We start from the raw sequence: 6,013 nt of genomic DNA, 5'->3' as shown, positions 1-6,013 counted from the left end.
AATATTGTAGATCTTTGTAGATGAAATAAATTATGTTGTCAGTCTGGATGTCTTTGAGTAAGTCTCTTCAGTGACCAAAAACATCTTCATTGGATAAAAACAACCATAAAAACTCCACAACCATAAACCATTAATAAAAACAATGTTGTTATGCTTTCAGTGTGGAGCTTAAGTGGAGAAGTGTAGGTTGGGATTCAATTTCAGCTCGGGTTTCAAATGGGTTCTTACATAATCAAATTCCTGCACCATGCACACTTCAAACAGGGTGTCACAGTGAAGTTCAGGTCTTATACATGAACCAAAAGCACCACACAAAGCAGATATCCACACATTTATCTGAATAATACAGTGACTCCCTACCCTACAAATTGTTCACAATACCAATGATTATACCTGCACACGGTTTCTCTCATCTTAAATGCTGTGTGAGTCTGAGGGAACATATTTCTGACAACATATATGAATAAACCAACCCTCATCCCCCGCCTGTGGGGCTACAAAAAGCACACACGTCTCTAACAACAATGGAAAGAAAAAATAACAGTTTGTCTGTGTTATCTACTAATATTTATAGTAGTAGTTTTATATAAACAAACAGTCAGGGATGCAGTACTGGGATGCAATTCTGCTCAAAGCTCCACTTTCTGGACTCATGTCAAGAAAGTATTGAACTTGTGATGGTCTGGTTACTTAAACACAATGTCCACCATATTGGGAACGCTTTTTCAACCTTCCCCTCATACTGCCATCTGCGGCACTCCACTCAACTCATGTCATCTTAAACCTGTGCAAAAAGAAATGATCAGACAGAGGGAGGGGTGATCATCCCTCACCTCTCCCTCTGTCTCACAATGGCTGAAGGACACCATGTTTAATCTTAAAATAAACTTAAATTCACAATGAAGGGACAGACTGATAAGTTCTGTCATAAATGGCAACCATTTCTTTCCTACTTAACAGATCTACAGACTATGCCAGCCTAATGACTGGAAACATGAACACCAGATACTGTCTTTAGGCGGGCAAGGATGGTGGTGTGTGAATGTGGGATTGTGTGGCTGTTTGGGTGGGATTTTTTCCCATTTTCTTTTTTGTTTCTCCCCGTGTTTTCCTTTTTCCCTCTCTCTACAACCCATGATGTGATCTGAAGCTGCTTGAAGAGTTGCATGATGTCATACTGTAAGGACTGCACCTACAAGATCATCAAACAAACAACACTGATGTCATCTAAAACTCTGCGATTACATTCTGTGTTACACACATTGACCCAACTAACTAGACCATGACAATGTGGCTTCACTAATATCACTCTGGTACAGAACACAATCGTTTATCACCCACAATGCTATTTTCCACCACCTATACATCCCGTCTGTATAAGTCATTAGGTCTCTGTCAATCTCTCTTCGTCTCCTGCATGCATGTCCACATGTGTATCACATTTCCTAGGTTCCAATCCATTTTTCTCGTTTCTCCCCCTCTCTCTGTATAAAAAACAATCTCAAAAATCTCTCTGGAAAATGCTTTCTCTTTCTATTCAACAAAGAGAAAAAAGTATTGAAGTTGTAAAAAATTCATAGAAAGACATGGCCCCAGGGTGGACATTGAGTCCTTCATTCCAGTAGAATAGAGAACATCACTGTGCATAGAACATTCACAGAATCCCTTATTTGATCTGATCCTGTAGTGTCGAAAGTTGTTATGCACAGAACACACTTCAACCTCAAAAACAACTATGTTTCCATGTGAACAATAAAACATCAATTAATTTCTTAGTGCAGAAACATTTTATCAGACAACAAAATCACTGTCAGACAAATCATTTGATGGCAGGAGAGTAGTTTAGTAATTTGCCTAACACTTCCTCTTTTACGTGGCTCTATTTTGATCATCTGTGTGCTTTGGTGGATGTACTATACCTCACATACATTTTGTATTTCTCCTGATTATAAGTATTGTGGCCTCCTGACCTGCTGGATATAAGGTGTCAATATCTAAACAAAGACATTGACAGCAGCTGGCATACAGGCCCAAAACATCCCAAACTGCCTCCAGAGCTTTCAATGTCTGCTGAAGCAGACAGCCGGACCTATATCATCTTTCCCCTGAAGACATCATCCCACTCTTTGAGATATGTTTACTGACTGACATTGTGAGCACATGCAAATGACTACAATGCAAGCTGCTCCTCTCTTGGATTTCTCCTCTGCTCCTCTTCAAGCCTCCCAAAATTCACGTTTTAATCCCTGGCAGCTGTCAAAGGAGCATAGTGTCTCTATATTTGACAAATATGCTGGAGCTTATTTCAAATTACATCATGTTGTAAGCCTATAGGATCAGTACATATGCAGTACATAGCAGTGCAAGAAGCACTCTTGACTAAAGTAGTAATATAACTCCGTAAATCTACTCTATTCCAATTACAAGTGCAAGTTCCTTACTACTATTTATAAGATGTAATGAAGAATTTAATCAATTCTAGACATTTGGGCATGTGGTGAATACAAATGCAAGCAGTTGAATGATTGCTTTTGTTTGAATTATAAGATTATTAATCATTCATTCATTCGACCTGAAGATGTAAGTGAATTATGTTCTTATTTTTACTGAAAACCTAGAACCATACGGTATGTCAGCAGAAATCAATGTTTTGTTTTCGACCCAGACGTCTGACTGTCTTTCAGGAAGTAAGTGAAATTATCAGCACCTGTTTGTTCTTTAGGCCACACAAATGCTGAGATGCTTCCTGTCCTCTTCAACTACACACAGTGTTTTCAAATGTTTGATGCTTTGGTTCCATAGTTTCTTCCTTCAGATATAAAGATAAAGCAGTGAATTTTGGCACAAGTCTGTTTTGTGGAATACTGGAATACTGCAAATATTTAATTCATCTGCAGTTTATAGAAGCAAACAGCAGCTAAACTTCTTTATTATCTAATGAACTGTTTCTGTTGTCTAAATTATGACATTGGTAACAATGGACAGGCACTTGTTGTACTTACGGCGCCCCCTGGTGGTAAGCCAGATGACTGCAGATAACACTTTAATTCATTTATATATTTTTTTACCTATCAGTGTATAATTAACACTAATTAAAGTGTCAGTCAGTAAAGTGGTCGACCTCTCTCACACACACACCGATAGAATATTACAGACTTTGAGAACCTCTGTAATGCGTACAAAGAGATACACTGAGCGGTTGCGGTTACATCATATGGCGACACACTGATTAATGTGAGGATGTGTTCAATCATTTGTTTTCCATGTTGTATTCAGTGATGACCATAATATTCACACCCAGAGTCAAAGACAACGACAATACTGAGCTGAAGTGAAAAATATCAATAGCATTTAATCACCAAAGATATAAACATTTAAATATCCATTTTGTAATGTGGCTGACAAAATCTTTACAAAGTGTTCCTTCTTCTGCAGACAGCGTCACGTCTGTACAAAAAACGAGGTGTGGCATCAGAGACTGGCACAAACGGAGGAAACGCTCCCAACTAAACCACAAGGTCAGCAAAAAACAAAAACAAAATTACAGCAAAACATTAACATTCCTGTAGTTGTTGTTGTTACTGTTTTGAATACCCAATAAATAAAATAACACGGACAAATATTTTGTTCTGCTTTTTTGTAAACTGCTTACTGTGCCCACGCAAGCTCCAAAAACATTCAATTCCTTTCCACTCAATACAAATATTATTCACAATAACCAACCAATAAATCATGAAATAAATAGAGGAATACGTTTTTTTAATAAATAAACAAACAAATAAAAGAGTTTGCCCATACATGCCACTACTACATTTCTTCCCCTCTATATTAACCTTCATAATCATACTTCATTCTCAGTATCATATCACTTTTCCGCATGTCTCTTAAATAAACGATATAAATTTAAACAGGCAGTAGGTTGCTCGTAACTCTTGAACACTTCTGTGCTTTCACTCGCTGCGAAAAACCCTTAATCGCACATACTGATCACAACTTAAGGCTTCACTGAAGTCAAACTTTTCGCTTTCTTTCGCGGTTTGTTCTTTTTACATCATCACTCAAACTATCCACTGAGGGCGTCAAGCTTCTCCCCACAGCATGGATGAGACAAGGAATGTAAAATATCATCAGACTATGTACACGCACCTGTAAATTCTTCAAAATATCATGCAAATAAGTTGTTTAAAACCAAACTACAACACTGACCTCAACTGTAGTAATATACTGTATATCATAGGGCTATAAAGTCTCACAAAAAGCGTTTTCAATGTACAGTAGTGCTTAACAATGCAATATCACCTAAAGTAAATACTGCAGTAAAAGCGATATTTTGTTTTGTTTTTGTTTGTTTTTTTAAATGCCGAGGTCTTCAAACAAGTGTTGAGCTTTATTCTGCTTCACCGAGTCCCCCCATGCTTGGGTACAGCAGAGATGCACAACTGTTGGTACTATACATAAACATTCACTCGTTTCGGTCGATCCTAAAGGAAAACAACGATCGATCGATCACAGAACACACAGTTTGATTTACAGTGCGGTGTGAAGATGGGACAGAGGAGAAATCTCTGGAAACGGACGGGGCCTGCGTGTGCTTAGAGTCCAGTGCTTAACTACAGTGTAGAGATAAACAACACGAAGCAGGAAGGGCAGCGGGGTTTGTTCTCTCGTCCGTCCATATCTTCTTTAAAAAGGTGCAGACAGAGACAGAAACGGGCTGTTCTTGGTAGTGCTTGTTCATTAAGAGCGTCTTGGCTTGTATGTGAGTTTGTGTCTGTGTGTGTGTGTGTTATTGTCTCCTGACCCAGAAGTCCATTTCCGGTCGAGTTGTACCGCTACAACTCTTAAAATTCAAGTGTGCCTTAGCAGGGCCTGCAGGATGAACCGTCCACGTGTTCCTGCCATTTGGAATTTTAGTGCACCAAGGCACTGCTGTGTGGAACCCCAGGCGGACAGATATGAGCAACATTTTACAAATACTTTGTCAAAAAAAAGCTTTTTAAAAATCTCGTTTTAACTCCATAAACCTAATAAAAAGCGACAGTAGGAGCTGATGAATCACTATGGTCAAATATTTTCACTCTTTTACCGTGCGTCCACCACCCAAACGTTTTGACACGGCCCAGTGTCACTCAGAATATTGGAATCATCAATACATAATATTCATTACCGTAACATTAGAGGGCTTCATTTGTGCTTCAAAACCTTTGCGATGCTTCGATGTGTCTACAACTTCGACTCTCCCTTGCTGCAGCGCCGCTATGCACACTGACTAACAACAAGCTGTTTCAGGTACTGTCTCTCCCCAGAACACTCCCTCACAAGCCTCATACTTTCTGGTCGTGTTACACACCGACCTAAATATGTAATAAAAGGACCCACAGAAGTTTCTTCCTGTGTGCTTTCTCTTGTTATCATTTGTGTTTACGCGTCTTTTTACGAATCAAATCATAAGATATTCATTTAAAATGTACTGCATTAAATGACATAAAACTTTTCAGGGCAGTACTTCTGTATCAAGGGGCATACAGCAGATATATCATTGACACATAGAGCTCCATGTGCCCCTTCAAAATAAGAGTCACAGAGTCTCAATAGAATCTGCCACTGTGGTCTGAGCCTTGGTGACAGTACGCACGCTAAAATGTGAATATTGTGCCAAATGTCACTTTCAATGATACGACAGGAAAACATCAACGGAGGGTCAAACTACATCACATATTGATTACACCTAAAGCTGATCAGAAGCTACATTCCCCATACAGAAGCATACATAAGTGCATAAATTCAGATTGGACAAATAGTGGCGATACAAGATCAAAACAGAGACTAAAAGCTCAACCATCGATCTGGCAGCTGATGCAATACATGTAAAGCAATGTTTGCCACACATTGACACAAACAACACTGTATGTAGATCAATTGAAGTCTTTATAATTTTACCATAAATATATGGTCACTGATAATTACTGCTAAATTAAAATAGGTCCAATTATCATAGCACTATTGCACTGAA

This window comes from Genypterus blacodes, unplaced genomic scaffold (assembly GCF_046128005.1).
Source record: "Genypterus blacodes isolate CSIRO-AG114 ecotype Tasmania unplaced genomic scaffold, CSIRO-AGI_Gbla_v1 ptg000070l_1, whole genome shotgun sequence".
NCBI classification, from domain to species: Eukaryota; Metazoa; Chordata; class Actinopteri; order Ophidiiformes; family Ophidiidae; genus Genypterus; species Genypterus blacodes.
Note: the sequence above shows the minus strand (reverse complement) of the source record.